Raw genomic sequence first — 27352 nt, 5'->3', positions numbered from 1 at the left:
TGTGCAAGCTAGTTACTTCTTAGATACAATGGGGATATAAGTATTGGGTAAATACAGACGTTCCAAGTGAGAATAATTGGCCAAAATAAATGGGTTACAAGGCCCAGGAAAGTCCAAAATCCAATGGTGCAGTCAAATGTTAAAGCTCCAAAATGATTTTATTTGACTCCAGGTCTCACATCCAGGTCACACTGATGCAAGAGGTGGCTTCCCATGGCCTTGGGCAGCTCTGCCCCTGTGACTTGACAGGGTACAGCCTACCTCCTGGCTGCTTTCACAGGCTGGCATTGAGTGTCTCTGTCTTTTCTAGGTGTATAGTGCAAGCTGTTGGTGCATCTACTGTTCTGGGTTCTGGAGGACGATGGTCCTCTTCTCACAGCATCACTAGGCAGTGCCCTAGTAGGGACTATGTATGGGGCTCTGATCCCACATTTTCCTTCTGCACTGCCCTAGGAGAGGTTCTCCATGAAGTCCCTGCCCCTGCAGCAAACTTTTGCCTGGGCATCCAAATGTTTCTATGCATCTTCTGAAAGCTAGATGGAGGTTCCTAAACCTCAATTCTTGACTCACAGGTTCCCATAGGCTCAACACCATGTGGAAACTGTCAAGGCTTGGGGCTTGCACCCTCTGAAGCCACAACCTGAGCTCTGCATTGGCTCCTTTCAACCACTGCTGGAGTGGCTGGGACCCAGGACACCAAGTCCCTAGACTGAACACAGCACCGGGACCCTCAGCCTGGCCCATGGAACCACATTTTCCTCCTTGGCCTCTTGGCCTGTGATGGGAGGGGCTGCCGTGAAGGTCTCTGACATGGCCTGTAGACATTTTCCTCATGGTCTTGGTGATTAACATTAGGCTCCATGCTACTTAAGCAAATTTTTGCAGCCAGCTTGAATTTCTCCTCAAAAAAATGGGTTTTTCTTTTCTGTGGCATTGTCAGGCTGCAAATTTCTGAACTTTTATTCTGTTTCCCTTTTAAAACAGAATGCTTTTAAGAGCACACAAGTCACATTTTGAATGCTTTGCTGCTTAGAAATTTCTTCTACCAGATACCCTAAATCATCTCTCTCAAGTTCAAAGTTCCACAAATCTCTAGGGCAGGGGCAAATTTCCACCATTTTCTTTGCTAAAACATAACAAGAGCCAACTTTGCTCCAGTTGCCAACAAGTTCCTCATCTCCATCTAAGATCGCCTCAGCTTGGACCTTAGTATTCATATCACTATCAGCATTTTGGTCAAAGCCATTCAACAAGTCTCTAGGAGGTTCCAAACTTTCCCACATTTTCCTGTCTTCTTCTGAGCCCTCCAAACTGTTGCAACCTCTGCCTGTTACCCAGTTCCAAAGTCGCTTCCATATTATCGGGTATCTTCAGCAATGCCCTACTCTACTGGTACCAATGTACTGTATTAGTCCATTTTCATGCTACTCATAGAGACATACGCAAAACTGGGAACAAAAAGAGGTTTAATTTGACTTACATTTCCACATGACTGGGGAGGCCTCAGAATCATGGCTGGAGGTGAAGGGCATTTCTTATGTTGTGGTGGCAAGAGAAAATGAGGAAGAAGCAAAAGTGGAAACCCATGATAAATCCATCAGATCTCACGAGACTTATTCATTATCACGAGAAGAGAACTGGAAAGATCGGCCCGCATGATTCAATTACCTACCCCTCAGTCACTCCCACAACACATGAGAATTCTGGGAGATACAATTCAAGTTGTGATTTGGGTGAGGACACAGCCAAACCATATCACAAAATATGAAGGAAGAAATCTTCAGTGATAGATAGCATAAATGAAAAACAATCAGAACTTCTGGAAATCAAGGACAAACTTATAGCAATGCAAAATGCACTAAAATGTCTCAGCCACAGAATCAAACAAGCAGAAGAAAGAACATCAGAGCTTGAAGACAAGATTTTTGAATTAACTCAATCCAATAAAGACAAAAAAGAATAAGAAAATTATAAAGACTCCAGGAAGTCTGAGATTATGTTAAATGACCAAATCTAAGAATAATTGGCATTCCTGAGAAAGAAGAGAAATCTAAAAGTTTGGAAAAACTACTTGGGAAAATAATAAAGAAAAAACTTTCCTGGACTTGCTAGAGATCTAGACATCCAAATACAAGAAGCTCAAATAACACCTGGTAAATTCATCACAAAAAGATCATTGCCTAGGCACATAGTTATCGGGTTATCTAAACTCAAGACAAAGGAAGAAATATTAAGAGACGTGAGGCAAAATCACCAGGTAACCTATAAAGGAAAATCTATCAGATTAACTGCAGATTTTTCAGCAGAAACCCTGCGAACTAGAAGGGATTGGGCCCTATATTCAGCCTCCTTAAACAAAATAATGATGAGCCCAGATCTTTGTATTCAATGAAACTAACCTTCATAAATGAAGGAAAGATACAGTCATTTTCAGACAAACAAATGCTAAGGGAATATGCCACTACCAAACCAGCACTATAACAGCTGCTAAAAGGAGCTCTAAGTTTTGAAATAAATCCTTGAAATACTCCTTAAAGCATACATCTCAGAAGACCTATAAAACAACAGTGCACACACACACACAACCCCAAAAACAAGGTATTCAGGCAATAAGCAGCACAGTGAATAGAATGGTACCTCACATCTCAATACTAACATTGAATGTAAATAGCCTAAATCCTCCCCTTAAAAGATACGAAATGGCAGAATGGATAAGAATTCACCAATCAAGTATTTGCTGCCTTCGAGAAACTCGCCTAACATATAAGGACTCACATACAATTAAGGTAAAGGGGTGGTAAAAGACATTTCATGCAAATGGACAGCAAAAGCAAGCAGGAGTAGCTATTCTTAAATGAGACAAAACAAACTTTAAAGCAACAGTAGTTAAAAAAGACAAAAGAGGATGTTATACAATGATAAAAGGCCTTGTCCAAAGTACCTCAATCCTAAATATATACACACCTAACACTGGACCTCCCAATTTTATAAAACAATTATTACTAGATCTAAGAAATGAAATGAGATAGACAGCAATACAATAATAGTGGGCGACTCCAATACTCCACTGACAGCACTAGACAGGTCATCAAGACAGAAAGTCAACAGAAAAACAATGAATTTAAACTCTACCCTAAAACAAATGGACTTAACAGATATTAACAAAACATTCTACTCAACAACTGCAGAATATACATTTTGTTCATCAGTTCATGAAACTGTCTCCAAGGTAGACCATAGGGTATAGGGTAGGCCATGAAACAAGTCTCAATAAATTTAAGAAAATTGAAATTATATCAAGTACTCTCTCCAATCACAGTAGAATAAAGTTGGAAATCAACTCCACAAGGAACCTTTAAAACCATGCAAATACGTGGAAATTAAATAACCCAATCCTGAAGAATCACTGGGTTAACAATGGAATCAAGATGGAAACTGAAAAATTCTTTGAACTGGACAATAACAGTGATACAATCTATTAAAACCTCTGGGATACAGCAAAGGCCATGATAAGAGGAAAGTTCATAGCCTTAAATGCCTACATCAAAAAGTCTGAAAGAGCACAAATAGACAACCTAAGGTCACACTTCAAGGAATTAGAGAAACAAGAACAAACAAAACCCAAGCCCAGTAGAAGAAAAGAAAGAACCAAGATCAGAGCAGAATGAAACGACATTGAAACAACAACAAAAACAAAAGATAAATGAAACAGAAAGCTTGTTCTTTGAAAGGATAAACTGATAGACCATTAGCAAGATTAACCAAGAACAGAAGAGAGAAGATCCAGATAAGCTAAATTAGAGATTAAACAGGAGATATTACAACCCAACATCACAGAAATACAAAAGATCATTCAAGGCTACTGTGATCTCCTTTAAACATAATCTAGAAAACCTAGAGAAGATGGATATATTCCTGAAAATATACAACCCTCCAGCTTAAACCAGGGAGAACAGACCAATAACAAGCAGTGAGATTAAAATGGTAATAACAAAATTGCCAACAAAAAAATGTCCAGGACCAGATGAATTCACAGCTGAATTCTATCAGACATTCAAAAGAGAATTGGTACGAATCCCAATGACATTATTTCAGAAGATAAAGAGGGAATCCTCCCTAAATCATTCTATAAAGCCAGCATCACCCTAAAACCAAAACCAGAAAAGCACATAACAAAACACACTACAGACCAATATCCCTGATGAATATAGATGCAAAAATCCCTAAGAAAATACTAGCTAACTGAATCCAACAGCATATCAAAAAGATAATCCACCATGATCAATTGTGTTTCATAACAAGGATACAGGGATGGTTTCGCATGCACAAGTCAATAAATGTGATAGTTCACATAAACAGAATTAAAAACAAAATTCATATGACCATCTCAGTTGATGCACAAAAAGCATTTGACAGAATCTAGAATCCTTTATGATTAAAATCTCAGCAAAATCAACACAGAAGAGACATATATTAATGTAATAAAATCCATCTATGACAAACCCATAGCCAATATAATACTGAATAAGGAAAAAGTGAAAGCATTCTCTCAGAGAACTAGAATAAGAAAAGGATGCCCACTCTCAGCATTTCTATTCAACGTAGTACTGGAAGTCCTAACCAGAATAATCAGACAAGAGAATGACATAAACCATCCAAATCAGTAAAGAGGAAGTCAAAGTGATGCTGTTTGCTGATGATATGATTGTTATACCTAGAAAACCCTAAAGACACCTCCAAATAGCTCCTAGAACTGATAAATGAATTCAGCAAAGTTTCAGGATACAAAATTAATGCACACAAATCAGTAACTCTGCTAGAAACCTAAAGCAACCAAGCTGAGAAGTAAAAAACTCAACCCATTTTACAATACCTGCCAAAAAATAAATACTTAGGAATATACCTAACCAAGGACGTGAAAGACCCATACAAGAAAAGCTACAAAACACTACTGAAATAAATCGTAGACGATACAAACAAATGGAAACATATCCCATGTTCATGGGATCAATGTGGTGAAAATGACCATACTGCCAAAAGCAATCTACAAATTCATTGCAATTCCCACCAAAATACCACGATTATTCTTCACAGAACTGGAAAAGGCAATCCTAAAATTCATATGGAACTAAAAAAGGTCCTGCATAGGGAAAGCAAGACTAAGCAAAAGGAACAAATCTGGAGGCATCACATTACCTGACTTCAAACTATACTGTAAGGCCATAGTCACCAAAACAGCCTGGTACTGGTATCAAAATAGGCACATAGACAAATGGAACAGAATAGAGAACACAGAAATAAAGCCAAATACTTACAGCTACTTGATCTTATACAAAGCAAACAAAAACATAAGTGGTGAAAGGACACCCTATTCAGCAAATTATGCTGGGATAGTTCACAAGTCATATGTAGAAGAATGAAACTGAATCCTTATTTCTCACCTTATACAAAAATCAACTCAAGATGAATCAAAGACTTAAATATAAGACCTGAAACCACAAAAATTCTAGAAGGTAACATCAGAAAAACCCTTCTAGACATTGGCTTAGGCAAAGACTTCATGACTAAGAACCCAAAAGCAAATGCAACAAAAACAATGATAAATAGGTGGGACTTAATTTAACTAAAAAGTTCATGCACAGCAAAAGAAACAATCAGCAGAGTAAACAGAAAAACCAAAGAGCAGGAGAACGTCTCCACAATCTACATTTGACAAAGACTAATATCCACAATCTGCAAGGAACTTACACAAATTAGTGAGAATAAAACAATGCCATCAAAATATGGGCTAAGGACATTACTAGACAATTCTTAAAAGAAGATATCCAAATGGCCAACAAACATATGAAAGAATGCTCAACATCACTAATGATCAGAGAAATGCAAATCAAAACCACAATGTGATACCACCTTACTTCTGCAAGAATGGCCATGATAAAAAAAAATTAAAAAAAGATGTTGGTGGGCATGCATGAAAAGGGAACACTTTTACATTGCTGGTGGGGATGTAAACTAGTACAACCACTATGGAAAACAGTGTAGAGATTCCTTAAAGAACTAAAAGTAGAACTACCATTTGATCCAGCAATCCCATTACTGGGAATTTACCATGAGGAAAAGAAGTTGTTATACGAAAAAGACACTTGCACACGCATGTATATAGCAGCACAATTTGCAATTGCAAAAATATGGAACCACTCAAAATTCCCATCAATCAATGAGTAGATAAAGAAATTTTGGAATATATACGCAATAGAATACCATTTGGCAATAAAAAGGAACAAAATAAAGGCATTTGCAGCAATCTGGATGGAACTGGAGACCATTATTATGAGTAAATTGACTCAGGAATGGAAAACCAAATATTTTATGTTCTCACTCATAAGTGGGAACTACGTTATGAGGATGCAAATGGATAAAAATGATACAATGGACTTTTGGGCCTTGGGTGTATAGTTGGAGGGAGGTGAGGGATAAAAGACTACAAATTGGGTAGAGTATACACTGCTCAGGTGATTGCTGTACCAAAATCTCAGAAATCACCACTGAAGAACTTACTCATGTAACCAAAAACCACCTGTTCCCCAGAAACCTATGGAAATATAAAGATATCTATATAGATTTTAGATGGACACATTTCTCTATCTGTCTTTTAAATAACCTAATAGTTTTGACTGATTTTATTTTTTACTACAGGATTGAACAATTTAGGGAAAATGGTTGATTGGCTGTTGGTTGACAGTCACCTAGTTTCAGGAATCAAATATAAGGGATGAAGTAGAAAATTTGCAAATTTCATCCAACCATTCCATATAGCTGCACCTGAAAAGGTAGAAATATCCAAAATGTAATTATTGAGAGTCAGTTTTAGTTGAACATTATTCAGTATACATGTATCCATATACTGTTCATGAGACATACATGTGCTTTTCCTCAATGCCCAGCCCCCTGAAGTTGTGAGTCTATGTGACCAGGTCTTGCCAATTACCTCTGGGAGGCAGTGGCAAGTATCACATCTAAGACAAAATATAGAAGATGGGTGTAACTTCTCCAGGCACTCTCCTCTCTTGTCCTTGTCATCATGGAAAATCCAAACCAAGATGGCCCTGTCGCAAAATGGAGTGTGCCACATATTTTTATGTATTAAGTTCCTGAGATTTGAGGGTCAGTTTCTTAATTCAGCATAACCTAATACACCCTGATTGATACAAATATATACTAAATTTTGAATTTAAAAAATTCAAGTTTTAATCTCAATACCCTCATCAGCTTTCTGATCTTGATCGTGTCAGGTAACAGATTAATGACTCCTCCATAAATTTAGTGATCACCAAATATCCATATTCTTTCCTATGCTTCTCACTTTTAATTATACTTAGATTGGAATCATATAATCAATTCTGGTTAATGCACTAACAACAATAATGATCTGCATTCCTTACTGTGAGAGGCAGAGAAGTAGTATTCCTCCACATCTCTCTTCCTGTGTCATGAGGATGAGGAGGCCAAGTATCCAAAGCAACTTAAGCTGTAAGATAGAGGATCACAGCCTTGAATGATTCAGTAAGAATGCTTTATTAGTTTAAGCCACTAAGATTTTTTTTAACCTCAGTATTTTAACTAGATATCCTTTAAAAATATCATGCTTTAATTCTTTTTATTATTATTATTATTATATTTTAAGTTTTAGGGTACATGTGCACAACGTGCAGGTTTGTTACATATATACACATGTGCCATGTTGGTGTGCTGCACCCATTAACTCGTCATTTAACATTAGGTATATCCCCTAATGCTATCCCTCCCCCAACCCCCACCCCACAACAGGCCCCGGTGTGTGATGTTCTGCTTCCTGTGTCCTTGTGTTCTCATTGTTCAATGAGTGAGAACATGTGGTGTTTGGTTTTTTGTCCTTGTGATAGTTTGCTGAGAATGATGGTTTCCAGCTTCATACATGTCCCTACAAAGGATGTGAACTCATCATTTTTTATGGCTGCATAGTATTCCACGGTGTATATGTGCCACGTTTTCTTAATCCAGTCTATCATTGTTGGACATTTGGGTTGGTTCCAAGTCTTTGCTATGGTGAATAGTGCCACAATAAACATACATGTGCATGTGTCTTTATAGCAGCATGATTTAGAATCCATTGGGTATATACCCAGTAATGGGATGGCTGGGTCAAATGGTATTTCTAGTTCTAGATCCCTGCGGGATTGCCACACTGACTTCCACAATGGTTGAACTAGTTTACAGTCCCACCAACAGTGTAAAAGTGTTTCTATTTCTCCACATCCTCTTGAGCACCTGTTGTTTCCTGACTTTTTAATGATCGCCATTCTAACTGGTGTGAGATGGTATCTCGTGGTGGTTTTGATTTGCATTTCTCTGATGGCCAGTGATGATGAGCATTTTTCTCATGTGTCTTTTGGCTGCATAGATGTCTTCTTTTGAGAAGTGTCTGTTCATATCCTTCACCCACTTGTTGATGGGGTTGTTTTTTTCTTGTAAATTTGTTTGAGTTGTTTGTAGATTCTGGATATTAGCCCTTTGTCAGATGAGTAGATTGCAAAAATATTCTCCCATTCTGTAAGTTGCCTGTTCACTCTGATGGTAGTTTCTTTTGCTGTGCAGAAGCTCTTTAGTTTAATGAGATCCCATTTGTCAATTTTGGCTTTTGCTGCCATTGCTTTTGTTGTTTTAGTCATGAATTCCTTGCCCATGCCTATGTCCTGAATGGTATTGCCTAGGTTTTCTTCTAGGGTTTTTATGGTTTTAGGTCTAACATTTAAATCTTTAATCCATCTTGAATTAATTTTAGTATAAGGTGTAAGCAAGGGATCCAGTTTCAGCTTTCTACATATGGCTAGCCAGTTTTCCCAGCACCATTTATTAAATAGGGAATCCTTTCCCTATTTCTTGTTTTTGTCAGGTTTGTCAAAGATCAGATAGCTGCAGATATGTGGCATTATTTCTAGAACAGTGGTACTCAAAAGTGTAGTCTACAGACATGTGCTGAACTATGCCCTATGTGTTACCAGTTAGCAAGTGGTAGCAAATTAAGATTTTAGAAACTTGTTAAAGAAACTCAGTATTTCCATAATATCTATATATGTGATATTTCCAATAGTTTATTGTTTATCCTATTTCACATGTTTACCATTAACTTATTCTACTGCATTGTTCCTTGACAGATTTGAGGGGGAAAAAAGAGAAACTGGCCTTTATGACATATCAAGCACATAAACATGTTGAATGAATGGGCTGTGTCTGTTTTCTTCATTTAGACATATGTAATTTGGCATGATGTTAAAATGAGGTTTATCAGTTTTGGTAAATATGCATACTCCTTTTAAATAATGTAAATATACTGAAAACTACAGAGAGTAAGTAGATCAAGTCACTAAAATTTTTTATCATTAACATTTTGGTGAGTTCTAGATATCTAGATATGAATTAGACTTTTATATTAGTTGGATCATAACAAATTATGCAATGTGCTTTTTCAGTCAGATATATTTCATGGAAAAATTTATAGGCCAATAACTTCACTTGTGCTCATTATTAATGGACCTCTAGGTATTTCATTGTATATACATACGTTTATTAATCCTGACTTCATTGATATATTTTTATTTTAAATCATTTTGCATCACAATGAATTTTCCATACTTGCAGATATATGTTTTCACATGTGTATGATGTTTCTCAAATTGTAAAACATGATATCCCTGGAGCAATGAGTATGCCTAATGTCTGAGAGTGACCATTTTTTCAAACTAAGACTTACAGAAACTGTAAGGAACATTTTTTTTTCATCAGAGATCTACCTCCTTTTTGCACCCATAAGTGATACACTTCTCAGTGCCCACATATGTGTAATATCTGATGGTCAGCAATTACTATAATTACTGGGAGAAAGCCGAGGATAAACCCAGCTGGCCAGCAAGGCCTACAGAACCATTCTCTTGGATGGTTATAAGTCTATGAATTGGATAATGTCTATTTTGTATCTCTCCCATGGCCATCAGATGTAATGGGATGAGACTAAATTTTCCTTGGTGAGCCCACAGTTTTATGATCCATCTGTTCAAGTAGGAGAGAATGAGGCAGGTGGGATTCCTCATGCTACAACAGGGCCTAGATAGAAGCAAATGGAAACAATGATTTTAATCATCTTTGCAGAACTATAATTCATATTTTCTAATTTATATTAAGACTCTGCATTTACACTGCTATGAAAGCTATAACTAATAAGGGGTGAATTTTAAAACAAAATCATTTTATCTTACATTTAATATATGAAACTTTCTCAATGCAACTTTACAACAGGAAGCTTTTACACAGGCTAGTTCATTGTGAAAGCAAGTTGTACATTAGAATCATAATGATACAATGGACTTTGGAGACTCGGGGGAAAGGATGGGAGGGGGTGAGAGAAAAGACTACACATTATGTACAGTATACACTGCTTGGGTGAGGGGTGCAGCAAAACCTCAGAAATCACCACTAAATAACTTATTCATGTAGCCAAACACCACCTGTTCCCCCAAAACCTATTGAAACAAAAAATAAATTTAAAAAAATAAGGTATTACTGCTATCCTCTTTAAATGCAAGAGGTTGTAAACTGTCTTTTCTTAGGTTCCATAGCATGTAAGGCGGTACTGCAGGTTCTTTCCTTCAGATTTCAGGGGGCTCTTTGCTACTACTTCCATTCTATCAATCCCATTGCTTCCAGTGGTATCTGGAGTAAAAAAGAAAAAGCCTTGACAGGAAACACCAGGGAGAGGGACTTCATTCCATGGGAAGGCAGCATTTAATGTCTCAATAAGTCACTGTATGTAAGTCTTGTAGCTTACATGTGTATGTTAAGTAAAGGCGAGGTGATTGATACAGGAGTGCTGGGAAGGGAAGAGCGTGGTCCCTTTAAATGATACAGAAGAGGGGAAGGGAAGTTCTGGGTAGAGGAGGGCGTGGTCCCTGGCTAGGGCTCTACCCCCATGGACCTAGGTAAGGAGAGGCACTTCTGCCTTTGAGCCCAAATGTTACATTTTCCAAGACCACCCTGTCCTGCCATGTCCCCATCCTGGGCCTATAAAAACCCAAGACCCTAGCAAGGCAGAGACAGAAGCTACTGGATGGTTAGAGGATCATATCAGTGGAAGAAGACAGCGGCTGGACATCAAGAGAATGTGGAGGGGACCTTGCCTACAGAACAGCACACAGACAGACACCGGCATGCCAGCAGGCCATTGACTGGTGGGAGGAGGTGGAGTTTGGCCAGAGCAGTCTGAGGAGAGCTGGGGCTGCCCAAGGGCCCAACGCCAGGGAAAAGCCATCTCCCTTCTGGCTCCCCCATCAGCTGAGAGCTACTTCCACTCAATAAAACTTTGCACTCATTCTCCAAGCCTACGTGTGATCCAATTTTCCTGGTACACCCAAGGCAAGAACCCAGGATACAAAAAGCCTTCTATCCTTGCGACAAGGTAGAGGGTCTAACTGAGCTGGTTAACACAAGCTGCCTATAGACGACAAACTAAAAGAGCACCGTGTAACACACGGCCACTGGGGCTTCAGCTGTAAATATTCACTCCTATACACTGCTGTGGGCTTGGAGCCCCACAGCCTGCCCGTCTATATGCTCCCATAGAGGTTTGAGCAGCAGGGAACTGAAGAAGCCAGCCACACCCCCCATCACATGACCTGTGAGGGGGACAAGGGAACTTTTCCCATTTCATTATCCCTTTGGCAGAAATAAAAATACTTAGATATGGACTTTACATTGAGCTTAGTGTAAAACAGGTATGACTAAATCTTCAGGACTGGTAATATCTGAAATACTGTTTTCCAAAGCATCAGAGAGAGGAAAAGTCCCATTCTGCAGCTGTGAAGATGGTGATGGGAGGATTATTTTTGAAGGAAGGAGGTTCCCAGCAGTTATAATTGGAATGATTAAAGGCTCTTATCTGGAGACTGGAATCCTATTGTGGGACTCCCAATTAAGGAAACATTAATCAGAGATGAATTTGGTTGATTTTAATGGGTGAAAACAATGGGCAGCATGGAAACAAAACGACAAACAGGATCTAGCTACAAAATGGTTATTTTGAACATGGATTACCCAAGAAAGAGAAAGCAAAGCACTCTTTTCCAATAATTTTTGTTTAAGCCGTGTGTGTGTGTGGTTGTACATGTGGCCACGTGTGCGTGAGACAGAGTGTTCTATACCTTTACCATTGGGGATAGGGCTTGGGTGGAGGCTAAAGGCCTTTAGAGACTGGACAAGTTTTTACGAAGGACAGAAGTCAGTTTTTCATTGGGATTTTTGTGTTTCAGATAACTCTGATAAATGTATCATTATACCAGTTGGAAAAGGCTACGGAATAATATTTAACCACAATAGAAATTTTAGGGCACCACTACCTGACAATTCTTAATAGATGCAAGTATGTTTGTGTAGATAGGTACAGGACAATGGAAAATGAGTACTGAATTGTGTAGCTTCGACTTGAGGAAAAATATGTTCAACAGAATTTCTAGGGGAGATACAAACCAATGACAGTCATTCTTAAAAATTTTCAATGTCAGGCTAAATTGCCTTTATGAGAAATTTTAGGTATACAACTGCTGGTTGATAGGACATATAATAAGATCAAATCTACATTCTTTAAGTATGAATAGCCATGCTTCTCTCTGACTCCCTAACACATCTTCCAGACCTTGATGATGCTGTGTCCATACTTTTCATCTCCTTCATAACTGTATTAACTTTAATTTTTTTAAATCCTTCTCAGAACGGGTAGTAACAAGTTTTTAGTCTTTTCTAAGCAAAAATCTGTCCTCCCTCTTCGCCAATATAATAATCTCACTCCAGCATTATTTATTTTCGTATGTTCTTATTATAGTTTTGCAGAGTCCCTGTGAATGGCAGACACAGGGCAAGTGTCCTTAGTAACTTCCTTGCCTTGAATAACAAAAGAAAAAAAATCATGAATTGAATCTCTACCCTAGCATGTGGCTGAAAAATGACTAAGCTTGGACTGACTTCTGAGGTTTCTGAAAAGAATTCCGGCTGGAATTCTGATGAAGTCAGACTAAGTATTAAAACCAGAGCATTCTTCAATTCAACTTCAGCTTTCTGTTTCCCAGGAATAGCTTTCTTGATAAAATGGTGCTGCTTTGGATTCTGCATCCAGATGGCAATGCAAAATGAGGAGAATGTGTCAAATAATCTCAGAATCTTCCAAAATGTTTGTTTTGAGTACTAAGAAATAAGTTTGTAAGGCGGAACATGTGGTAGTGGAGAAGGCATGGGCAGCTTTTCTAAATTGATTCTCACGTGCATAAGACAAATCTGTTTGCCATGTGACTTTTAAAACCATTCAGTGATTTTATGAAGCAAATATTTCTCTCACTGCAAGAGGATGGCTCATCATGCTGTGACCCTGAACATGTAATCTCAAATTGTACGTCCCCTCCTGAATTTTGGGATTACAGACACACAGAAGCATGACATATTAAAATCAATTCTAAAAAGCTTTAAACTGAGAAAGCCCCACCTTTATCTGTTAGTTTGAATAACCCCATACCATATATCAATACCTATATATCTTGGTATGTAACCACAAGGCTTATGTCCTAAAGTCATAAAGTTAAAAAAAATCAAATTATCAAACTTCATAGACTCTACTAGATTAGCAAATATATTAATGCTTGTGAACTGTGCGGTAAACAGCCAGGTTGGCTAATTGCCAAAAATTTTTTGGCCTATATCTCTGATATTAGTTATTCAGACTTGAGTGTGAATCTATCTTCATCCCATTACTTTTCTTCCCCCAAATTATAAGACTACGTCATTGAACAGTGATAAGTTGTTTCTCCTTCAAAAATATAGTTGTGCAGTTAAGTCCAGCAAGCAGCAAGAATTCTGTCTTTGAATTGCACTTACAAATATGATGCTTGCTGGAACGGGAATCTCATACTCAATGAACCCAACTAAATGCCAGAGAAACAGTGGAAGATTCAGTGGATTTAGTTAAATAATAACAGAAATCTTTGATTAGAAAGGAAGAAGACACTCATATGCAATGTATGCCTATGGGATTGGGTGACGGTGGTATGTATTTGTGTGCACACATGCATGCTAATTCTATTATGATATAGCAAATATTCACCTCCCTGTTGACCACAATGGTACTTTCCTTTGTCAGTGATATTGGGTTTTGCCAGTAACCTACTTTAGCCAATGAAATGTAGAGCTTGCTTAAAATGGCTGTGCAGCTGTGTTTACTTTTCTAAGCTCCTGCATTTTGCCGTAAGAACATGTTTCGAATAAAGTCTGGTCGAATTGAGAGTTACATAAAGCAGAACTTGATCTACCATGCAGCTTGGAACCTAGTACAGTAGAGGCTTAAATCAGCCATACCCTAGCTCACCCACAGACACATGAGTGAAATGATGATGATTGCATATCAAGATATTTGGGGAAGTTTTTTTATTATACAGCATTGTGAAAATATGCTACATATGTGTTTATTTTCAATATTCCTCTTCCAATAGACTTTGCTCTAATGGCATATAATTGTTGTGAACATGAATAATTGAGTCAAATAAACTGTGCTCAAATTCTTGCTCAGCTGCTTATTACTTACTCTCTGTGGGACTTTTGGGCAATCTAAATAAGCCTTAGAGTTCTAATTCACAAAATTCTGATAGTGATATTTACCCCATGGCATTTTCATGAATATTAAATATGACAAAATATGTCAAGTATGAGTAAAATATCTAATATAGTTAGGACTCAAGACACAGTAATTATTATTTTAATTACATATATTCAGTGTATAACCATACAGAGTTAAAATACAGTACATTTATTTTAATACAGCACTACATTCAATACCAAATGCTCTGAACTCTAGGTTAGTTACCTGTCTAATGAGTAATCAATTTGTGTGCACATATGCAATGTCAACCAGCAGCTACTTCTATTACCAGAATAAGGCCCAAGAGGGATTAATCTGCATTAAGGACCACTTCTAACAAGTTTAATATATCTATAAAGCAGCAAACATGCCAGACCACTTTTACAATTATAAAATTTAGACTCTGAGTCCCTTCAAGGGAATAATAAGTGATATCACCATATCTCAAGACTCAGTAATGCATTAGAATTATATTAGAATATTTATTTTCTTACTGGAAGAGGCAAATCAATATCAAGTATTTTTCTTTTGGTATCTTGTTAATAACTGTTGAACAGATAATTTATAACATTTTGTTTATTCTTATGCAATTTATAATTTTAAATTCCTGAAGTAGTTTAGAGAGAAAGCATACTTAGAATGCCAAATAAAGTAGAAATTCTAAAAAATCAGATTCTAAGTACCATTTTATCTTCATATTGCTAAAACCTGTTCTAATATTTCACTATTTAACTATTATAATGGAACTCCTAGTGGAAACAGAGAGGGATGATGGTTAGGTAATCATCAGCTATTAGATATATGAAATATAGCAAATGAAATTTGTGAGGATTTAGAAAATGTAGCAGGGTAGCGGTGAGTAAGGTGCAATAACAACATTCTGAATGATAGGTGCTCTCATTCTTCTTTCACGTGCTTTATCCTTCAGACTACACAAGCAAAATCATACATAAATTAACTCTAAGATAATTGATTCATGTATGAAACTATATAGGCAGTTTTTAAAATAAAATTCATAAGTTTATTTCCGTAACATAAAATAAAAATCCCATTTGTTATACCAATTCATTTATTCTGATAACTTTTCTTTAAAGCTTTTAATAGACTATACTTTTTTTTTTTTTTTTTTTTTTGAGATGGAGCCTCACTCTGTTGCCCAGGCTGGAGTGCAGCGGCAGGATCTCGGCTCACTGCAACCTCTGCCTCCTGTGTTCCAGTGATCCTCCTGCCTCAGCCTCCCAGGTAGCTGGGACTACAGGCACGAGCCACCACACCTGGTTAATTTTTTATATTTTTGACTATATTATAATAAAAAATCAGTTGACTATATATGTGTAGGTCTATTTCTGGGCTCTCTATTCTGTTCCATTTATGTATTTGTTTATTTTATGACTGACATACTATCTTGATCACCATAGATTTATAGAAGGTCTTGAAGTCATGTAGTCAATATTGCCTCCTTGGCTTTGCTACGTCTTATCTTTTCTTGTACACTTTAGAATCAGTTTGTTGATATCCATAAACTAAATTGCTGAGATTTTTATTGGGATTGTGTTAAATGTGTAGGTCAAGCTGGGAAGATCTATCATCTTAATATAGTCTTCCTATCCAAGAATATGGAATAACTGTCCATTTGTATAAAATCTTGATTTCTTTCATCATAGTTTTATAGTTTTCCTCATATAGCACTATACATTTTTTGTATTTTCAGTACAGACAGGGTTTCACTACGTTGGCCAGGCTGGTCTCAAACTCCCAACCTTGTGATCCACCCGCCTCAGCCTCCCAAAGTGCTGGGATTACAAGCATGAGCCATCAGTTTTATGTTTCAGAAAAATTGTGCAAAAATATAGTGTTGTCATACACACCCCCTCCACAAACACAGAGATACACCCAGTTTCTCTATTATTAACATCTTCCAATATAGTATAAGTAATGTACCATAATTGATTATTAACTAATTATATGGTTTACATTAGAGCTCATTTTTTGTGTTCTATGTTTTTCAGAAATGCACAGTGTTATGTGTTCACCATTACAGTATGATACAGAATAGTTTTATTGCTCTAAAAATGCTCTGTGTTCCACGTGTTCATTTCCACTTCCCTTACTGTGAACCCCTGGAAACCACTGATCTTTTCACTTTTATCTTTTCAAAATGTCATGTACTGTAATTATTCAGTATGTTACTTTTCATATTTGATTCTTTGACTAAGCAATATGCATTTAAATTCCCTCCTTGATAGCTCTTTTGTTGTTGTTGAGTAACTCCTCGGTATGGATGTACCACAATTTACTTATTCATTCCCTTTTGAACGTTCTGAACAAAGCTGCTATAAACATTTGTGTGTAGGTTTTTGCTTGGATATATGTTTTTAACTCATTTGTGTAAACATCTGGAGTGTGATTGCAGGACCATATGGTAAACCCAGGATTAGCTTTGTAAGAAAATGCCAAATAGTATCATTTGGCATTTCCAATGTATCATTTTTCATTTCCACCAGCAATACATGTGTTGCTTCACATCCTTGCCAGCATTTGGTGTTGTCAGTGTTATATTTTAACCATTTGATAGGTGTGTAGTAGTATCTCCATGATGTTTTAATTCACAATTCCCTATTGACGTACAATGCTGAGCATCTTTTTCTGTGCTTGCTTTCCACATGTATGTCTTCCTTAGAGGTGTCTGTTCAGATCTATTGCCCATTTGTTTACTGTTTGTTTTCTTAAGTATTAAGACCCTTAATAATACCAGTTATCAGATGTTATTTGAAAAATATTCTCTGTCTGTTGCAATTCTTTTTACTTGCATCTGTTCTTTTGAAAAGTGTAACTTTTTAATGAACTATTACATCATGTTTTCTCTGATAAATTAAGTATCTAAAAAGTCATTGTCCAATCTAATGTCAGCTAGATTTCTTCCTATCTTCTAGAAATTGAACAGTTTGAATTTTAAAGTTAGATCTGTGATTCATTTTGAGTTAATTTCTTTTATGGAAGGTTTTCTCTCTCTCTCTCCACACACAAACACATACACACACACACAGAATGCAGATTTTCACTTGTTTCCACATTTGTTAAAATGACTGTTTTTTCTCCATAGAATTGCCTTTGTCAAAAATCAGTTGACTATGTATGTGTAGGTCTATTTCTGGGCTCTCTATTCTGTTCCATTTATGTATTTGTTTATTTCATGATTGACATACTATCTCGATCACCGTAGATTTATAGAAAGTCTTGAAGTCATGTCAATATTGCCTCCTTGGCTTTGCTACTAGCGTCTTATCTTTTCTTGCACACTTTAGAATCGGTTTGTTGATATCCATAAACTAAATTGCTGAGATTTTTATTGGGATTGTGTTAAATGTGTAGGTCAAGCTGGGAAGAACTATCATCTTAATATAGTCTTCCTATCCAAGAATATGGAATAACTGTCCATTTGTATAAAATCTTGATTTCTTTCATCATAGTTTTATAGTTTTCCTCATATAGCACTATACATTTTTAAGTTATATGGGAGTATTTCATTTTTTGTTGCTAATGTGAACACTATTTTGTTTTTAATTCCAAATTCAAGTTGTTTATTATTGCCCTATAAGAAACCAATTGACTTTTGTATATTAACTTTGTATTCTGTAACTTTTCTATATCATTGTTATTTTTTTTAGCTCCAGATTTTTGTGTGTCAATTATTTGTGATTTTCTACGTAGACAGTGATACCATATGTGAAAAAGACTCTTTTTCTTTCTTCTTTCTCTTCCTTCTGTCTTTGTCTCTTATTTATTTTCTTGTCTTATTGAATTAGCTAGAATGCCCAGCTCTTTGTAGAATAGGAGTGGTGAAAGCATAGAATATGTTTTTTATTATAGGGGGTAAACACTTAGTTTCTCACTATTAGGTACTACATTAGCTCTAGGGCTTTTTGTAGACGTTCTTTATCAAGTTGATGAAGTTCCATCCATTCCTGATTTGCTGAGAGTTCTGATCATGGACAGGTATTTGATTTGTCAAATGCTTTTTCTGCATTTTTTGATATTATGGTGTGATTTTTCGTCTTTAGCCTATGAATGTGATATGTTAGAGTAACTGACTTTTGAATGTTGAACCAACTTTGTATACTTGGCCTAAATCCCACTTGTCTGTGGTATGTAATTATTTATATATATAAAATATGTATATTTAGTTCTATTCAATTTGCTAATATTTTGTTGAGGATGTTTGTGTATATATTCATGAAAGACATTTGTCTAGAATTATTTTCCCAATTAGTATATTTCTTTGCTTTTGATATAAGGGTAACTTTGGAGTCATAAAATGTGTTACCAATTATTCTCTCTGCTGCTTTTTTTCTGGAAGAAATTGTAGATAATTAGTATTGTTCTGCAAATACTTGATAGAATTCAGTGAGACCAACTGGCCTGTTGTTTTTTGTTGTTGTTTTGGAAGGTCATTGATTGTGGGTTCAATTTCTTTAATAGACATAGGCCTATTCAAATTATCTTTCTCCTTGTGTCAGTTTCAGTAGGTCATTTCTTTCAAAGAATTTGTCGATTTCATCTAACTTGTCAAATTTTGAGGCTTAGAGTTAATAATATTTCTTTATTATTCTTTTAACAACCATGGGATCAGTTGTGTTGGCTCTGTTTCATTTATGGTATTAATAATCATTGTCTTTTTCCTCCTGTTTGGCTAGGCTAAAGAGTTATCAATTTTATTGATATTTTCTGAGAGCTAGCTTTTGGTTTAATTGGTTTTCTATACTGATTTCCTATGTACAATTTCACCACTTTTTGCTGTAATTTTTATTTCTTTTTTCTGCTTATTTTGAATTCAATTTTCTTTTCATTTTCAAGTTAATATTGAAGCATAGATTTTAGATTTTTCGCCTTTTCTATATGTATTCAACATTATTATATATTCTCTCTAAGCATTACTTTTGGCATATCACACAAAATTTGATAATTTCTAATGCCATTTTGTTCAAAATATATTTTTAAAATTTCTAATATATAATTTATTGCTTTGAAGTCTGTTCTTTACATATCCACATAGCAAAACACTTTGGAATTTTCTTGCTTTTATCTGTTATAGATTTCTATTTTAATTTCATTATGGTCTTAACAATGTACTTTATATGATTTTTATTTTAAATTTGCTAAGCTGTATTTTATGGTCTAGAATGTGTTCTCTTTTAGTGAGTGCTCCATGTAAACTTTAAGAATAATGTGTATTCTGTGTTACTGGATAAAATATTCTATAGAGACAGGTGTGGTGGTGCATGCCTGTAGTCTCAGCTACTTAGGAGCCTGAGGCAGGAAGATCACTTGAGCCCAGGAATTTGAGTTCAGCCTGAGCAAAATAGTAAGACGCTGTCTCTTAAGAAAAATTAAAATTAAGTATTCTATAAATTTTCGTTAGATTCAGTTGATGTTCAGTTGAACTGTATAATTCCAAAATTTCTGCCTGCTGAATGTGTCAGTTACTGATATAAAGGCTTAAATTGTCCAACTATAATAGTGGATTTCCCTATTTCTCCTTTCATTTCTATCAGTTTTTCAACACTAATTTTGATGCACTGGTGTTAGGTGTAAACACATTAACAATAGTCTATGTAAATAAATGATCCCTTTTACATTATGTAATGTTCCTGTTTATCCCTAACCATTTTACTTGCTCTGAAATATGCTATGTCTGAAATTGATGTAGCTACCCTAGATTTCTTTTTATTTATTTTAGCATGGCATATTCTCTATCTCTTTACCTTTAATCTATATGCATCTTTATAATTAAAGTAGGTTCCTGTAGATAACATATATTTGGTATCCATTTTGATGGTCTATTATGTGTTATATATATCAAGAAAATTTAAATTTAAATTATTGACATAGTTGCATAATATCTACCATATTTGTAACTGTTTTCTATTCGTTGTTCGTGTTCCTTTTTCTGCCATATTTTTCATTCTCTGGTTTTAATTAAGCATTTTATATAATTTATTTTTAGTTGTTTATTCAAAGCAGGCAATGTACATTTACAACTAATATCAGTGTACTTTCAAATAACATTATACTACCTCTTATGTTGTTCAGGAAAATTATAGCTGAGTATTTCCATTTCCTCCCTTCTGTCCCTTACAACATTGTTGTCATACATTTCACTTAATCATAAATAACTTCAAAATGATAATGACAACAAAATATTGAACAAACTATTATGTGTTCAAAATAAGAACCAAAAAATTTTTATTTTACCTTTTTATTTCTTTTCAAATGGCCTTCCTTTATGCAGATTTGAATTTCTAAGCTATATCATTTCCTTTCCCTCTGAAGAGCTTTTTTACATTTCATGCAAGGCAGACTTACTAGTGACAAATTCTCTCAGATTTTGTAGATCTGAGAAAATCTGTATCTCCTCTGCACTTTTGAATAATAATTTTGCTGCTTATAGAATTCTAGAAGGTGGGGTTTTGTTTGCTTTCAACATTTTGAACATTTCACTCCACTCTCTTCTTGCTTTCATGGTTTCTAAACAGAAGCTTGATGTTAACTTTTAAACTTGTTACCCTACATGTAAGGGTTTTTTCCACCTTATCCCACCCCTGCCCTCTTTAAAGATTTTCTCTTTGTCTTTGACTTTCTACGGTTTGAATACATGACTAGGTACAGATTTTTTGATATTTATCTTGCTTAGCATTCTCTGAGCTTCCTTGACATATGGTTTTGTGTCTGTCAATAATTTTGCAAAGTTTTCAGCCACTACAGCTTCAAATATTTCTTCTGTTCCTTTTTGTTTTTATATTCCCATTGCATGTATGGTACACCTTTTGTAATTGTTTCACAGTTTTTAGGTATTGTATTTCATATTATTCATTATTTTCTTAGCAAAGTTTCTGTTGCTGTCTGCTCAAGCTCACTGATTCTTTTCCTGTCTGTGTCTGATGTCTCAGTTATTCTTCATCTCTGTTATGGAGTTTACAATTTCTATCAGTTTCTTTTGATTACCTCTTAGTAGTCAATCTCTATTAAATTATTTAGTATATAATACTTATTTTAATTTCCTGGTCTCATAATTTCAAAATCACCTTCATGTCTAACTTTGGTTTTAATGCTTGCCCTATGTTTTCAGACTGTTGTTTTCACCTTTTAACATGCCTTGTACATTTTTACTGAATGCCAGAAATGCCGTATTGCCTAAAAAGAATTGAGGTAAGTAGAACTTTACAGTGATGCTTTATGTTTATCTGCTATGAGATAGGTTCACTTTGCTGTTTGCTGTATCTGCAGGTGTCAGAGGCTAAAATTTACTGTAGTGTCCTTTTTGTTGCCCTGTTGATTTCGTGTTTCCATAGGGATTTCTTAAATAGAGGCTGAGTCTTGCAATTATTTTCAGCTGTAATCTGTTATGCAGGAATCCTATTTTTGTTGTGGTAAAAATGTAGGGGAGAGGAAACATTCTATAATTCTATGATTGAGTATCAGTCTTATAATAATTCTCTGCCCAAGTGCAATGACCTTTCTAAATGATTCTCATCTTTTACCCCATAGTGAGAGAAAAAACTGGAGGGGGCTGGAGATGGCCATTTCCTTTCCCCCACATTGAAGGCAGAGGAAGCTGGAGTTGGGTATTTCTCTTTCCTCATGCTGAAGGTTAGTGAGGTCTAGTGTTGGGTACTTCAATTCTCCACGTTGTTTAGGCTCTGCAGAAGAGTTTCCTTTGAGCACAGACCCTTTTTAAGGATTACCAACTGTTTTGGTTTTATTTTTAAATTAGCTAATTTTCTCCTTTCCTGCTGGAAGCAGAGCGGGATCTGTCTCACATCTTTACAGTTAGAACCTCGTGAAGCTCCTGAAGGTAAAACTCAAAAAACGTATGGGGAAGCTCCCAAGGTCAGGGTTCCAGGAATTTTTATCTCTTGAGCTAGCCCACAGTCCATTACCAGCAGTTAGTCAACTATCCTTTAAGCATTCATACCCAAGGCTGGCGCTGCCTCTTGCAATGGTTTTTACTCTGGTAATATGTGCTTCTCTATATATGGCTGTTACAGTTTTCAGGGCACTTACTTGACCTGTAACCTCAATTCTTTTATGGATCTAAGAAGTTGCTGATATTCAGTTCTTCATCTTTTGTCTTGTTGTAAGGATTAGAGTGATACGTTTCAATCTTTTCACTTCTCAGACTGAGAAGCATAAATCCATTAAAAAAATCTTCAAAGAAACAACAAGAGTGAATATTGTAGAACAACATTTTAGAGGGGAAAATTAAAAACACTTTAAAACTTACAATTCTATACCCAGCAAAAATATCGTTTTAAAAGACAGCAAAAATAGCAGCATTATCAGACATACAAAAGCTGAAAGTATATATTACCAGCAAACACCAATTTTGAAAAATATTAAAGTCTTCCAGGCAAAAAAACTGTTACTAGATAAACAAAATGGAATAAAGTACACACAAAATGGTAACAGCATGGATAATTATTTAGTTTTTTGGTGTATGAGGTAAATATCTTTAAAGTATAATTGATTGCTTAAACAAAAATAGAAATGTACTCTGGAACTTATATATATATATATATATATATATAATAAAAAGCTATGACAATAATAGTATAAAAGCTAGGAATTGAGACATAGAAGTGCATTATTATAAGATTCTTGAACTATATTTGAATAGATATGATCTTACTTAAAGGTCAAATTACTAAGATAAAGATGTATGTTGTAAACTCTAAAGCAACCACATTAAATTAGAGTTATTGTTAGGTTAGCAGAGATTGAAAACTAACAAAGTAATCTAAAAGGCACAAAAACAGGAGAAAACAGAGAGAAAACTAGAAAACAAATAGTTGACGTATTGAAACTCACCACATCAATTATCATATATAATCATTGGAGAATGACTGAAGAATAAGGTCCCAATAAATGCAGTCTACACTGAAACATACTTTTAATATAAATACACAAATAGGCTAGAAGTGAATTAACTGGGGAAAAAAAACACTTGTTAACACTAATCAAAAGAAAGTTGGAATGGCTCCATCAATATTAGACAAAATAGATTTTGAAGCAAGGAAAATTATCTGAGATTTTAAAATCATTTTATAGCAATCAAGTGTTGGGTTATCAAGATAACATACAAATTCTGAATATGTATGCAATTAATATAACACAATAAATAAAAAAACCTAAAGATATAGAAGACTTGAATAACAATTTCAACCAACGTGACCTGAGCTAAATGTGTAAGACATTTGATGCAACAGCAATAGAATGAATATTCAAGTCCACATAGGGCATTTACAAAGTGAGAATCATATTCTAAGACAAAAGAGTTTTAGTAAATTTAAACAGATTCAACTCATACAAATAATGTTCTCTGATGACAGTAAAATTAAATTAGAAATCATTGACAAAAGAGCTCTGAAAAATTTCCATATATTTGTAAATTAAATTATATACTAGTAAAGAACTTATGGCTCAAAAAATATTCACAAAGAAAATTAGCATTTTCAACTAAAAATGAAAATACAACATATCAAAGGCATGGAATGCCACTAAAAAATATTTAGTGGGAAATTTATAGCATGTTACTAAAAAAAGGCAGGCCTTAAATTAATGAACTAGAAAAATACATGGAAGAAAGGAAGTAATATGAATAAGAGCCAAAATAGTTTAAACACAACCCAGAGAAATCCTAACGAGAAAAAAATGAAAGCAAAAGCTAATTGTTTGATCAATAGAGAGGTTTCCAGTCATAATGAGAAAAATATGAGAGAAGGCACTTATTAGCAACACCTGGATTTAGATAGGACCATAACAACAGAATCTACGGATATGAAAAATAAAGTGCTAATGTAAACAAATGTATGCCAATAAAATCAACTGATTAGGTAAAATAGACAAATTCTTTGAATGACAAACTACTATTTTTAAAATTCAGCTTGTAGTCAAATCTCCACAAACAATATTCTAGAACTAGATGGCTTCACTAGTGAATTCTACCAAATATTTAATGAAGAATAACAAATCTGTAATAAATCCTATAGTTTTGTGTGGTATTTAGAGTTTTCATATATATATATATATATACACACACACATATTTATGCACACATATATTCATATATATTTCATATAAATATATACATATGAAAACTATATTTCATACCTATGAAATATATATTTATGTAATATGAATATATATGAACTCTAAAGACTATTAAAAACTGTATATATACATGTCAATATATGACATATATATTCGTATATATTGAATAAATACACATAAATTATTTTCCCTGTTTGCAGATGGCATTATTCATATATTTTTTATATCATATCATATATATTTTTATATATATGAATGATCATGCCATCTGCAAACAGGGAAAATTTGTCTTCCTCCTTTCCAATTTGGATGCCCTATCCTTCTTTCTCTTGCCTAATTGCTCTAGCTAGAACTTCCACTACTTTGTTAAATAAAAGTGGCAAAAGTGGGTATCATTGCCTTGTCCCAGATTTTAGAAAAAAGCTTTCCGGCCGGGCGCGGTGGCTCACGCCTGTAATCCCAGGACTTTGGGAGGCCGAGAGGGGCGGATCACGAGGTCAGGAAATCGAGACCATCCTGGCTAACAGGGTGAAACCCCGTCTCTACTTAAAATACAAAAAAAATTAGCCGGGCGTAGTGGCAGGGGCCTGTAGTCCCAGCTACTCCGGAGGCTGAGGCAGGAGAATGGCGTGAACCCAGGAGGCGGAGCTTGCCGTGAGCCTAGATCCTGCGGCTGCACTCCAGTCTGGGCGACTGAGCGAGATTCTGTCTCAAAAAAAGGAAAAAAAGCTTTCCATTTTCCTCATTGGGTATAATGTTAGCTATGGGCTTGTCACATATGGCCTTTATTGTTTTAAGGTATATTCTTCTATGCCCAATTTGTTGTGAGTTTTTATTTGAAAGGGACATTGGATATTATCAGATGCTTTTTCTGAATTTATTAAAACAATCATATGAGTTTTTTCCCTCGATTCTCTTAATGGGATGTATCACATTTACTAATTTGCATGTGTTAAAACATCCTTGCATACCTGGGATGAATTCCACTTGATTTTATAATTATGATCTTTTTAATGTGTTGTTGAATTTGGTTTGCTAGTATTTTATTTTGTACTTGTGCTTCTATGTTCATCAAAGATATTGTCCTGTAATTTTGTTGTTGTGTCTCTATCTGGTTTTGACATCAGGGTAATATCGACCTCATAGAGTACGTTTGGAATTATTTTCTCCTTTTAATTCTTTAAGAGTTTGAGAAGAATCAGTATTCGTTCTTTAAATGTTTGTAGCATTGAGATGTGAAGCCATTAGGTCCTGTGCTTTTTTTGGATGAGAGAGTCTTTACTACTGATTCAATCTTGTTACTCAATGTTGGTATGTTCAATTTTTCTATGTCTTTGTGATTTAAGCTTATTATGTTGTATATGTCCAAAAATTTAACCATTTAATCTAGATTTTGAAATTTATTGGTATATAGTTGTTCATAATATTCTTATGATCTTTTGTATTTCTATAGTGTTTGTTGTAATGTTCCCTTTTTAATCCGTGATTTTAATTTTCTCTTTTTTCTTAGTCTAGCTAAAGGTTTGTTGATATTATCTTTTTAGAAAATCAACTCTTTGTTGATCTTTGGGATTGTTTTTTCATCTATTTTATTTCTGCTCTGCTCTTTATTATTTTTTCTTGTTAATTTTGTGGGGTTTTGTTGTTGTTGTTGTTCTTGGTTTTCTAGTTCCTTGAGATGCAATCATTAATTTCTTTGAGATATTTGTACTTTTTTGATGTATTTATTCCTATAAACTTCCCTCTTAAAACTTTTTTTTGTATCACAGTGGTTTTTGTATGTTGTGTTTCTATTTTCAATTATTTTAAGGAAATTTTAAAATTTACCTTTAAAGTTCTTCATTGATTCATCTGTTGTTCAGGAGCATGTTGTTTAATATCCACAAATTTGTTTAGTTTCCAGTATTCTTCTGTTACTGATTTTGTGTTTTACCTTATTGAGGTCATATAAGATACCTGATATAATTTAAATATTTTAAAATTTACTGACTTGTTTTGTGACTCAATATATGGACTATTCTGGAGAATATTCTATGTGTTATTGAGAAAAATGTATATTCTGCAGCTGTTGGATGGAATATTCTGTAATCATCTGTTAGATCCATTTGGTCTAGAGTGCAGTTTAACTAATATTTCTTTGTTGATATTTGTCTATTGCCGAAAGTGAGGTGTTGAAATCCCCTACTTTATTGTGTTATATTCAGTGTCTCCATTTAGGTCTCTTAATATTTGTTTTACATATTTAGCATCCCAGTGTTGAGTATACATATATTTAAAATTGTTATATCCTCATGCTATACTGATTTCTTTATCATGAGATAATGGCCTGGTCTTTTTTTAAATACTTTTTTTGGCTTAATGTCTATTATGTCTAATATACTCCTATTCCTTTTTGTTTTCCATTTGCATGGAATACCTTTTCCTTTTCCTTCACTTTCAGCCAATATGTATCTTTTTAGGTGAAATAAATTTCTTCTAGACAACATACAGTTGGATCTTGGTTATTTTATTTTGTCTTAACCAATTCAGCTACTTTAT

The sequence above is a fragment of the Pan troglodytes genome, chromosome 12 (assembly GCF_028858775.2).
Source record: "Pan troglodytes isolate AG18354 chromosome 12, NHGRI_mPanTro3-v2.0_pri, whole genome shotgun sequence".
Lineage (NCBI taxonomy): Eukaryota > Metazoa > Chordata > Mammalia > Primates > Hominidae > Pan > Pan troglodytes.
Note: the sequence above shows the minus strand (reverse complement) of the source record.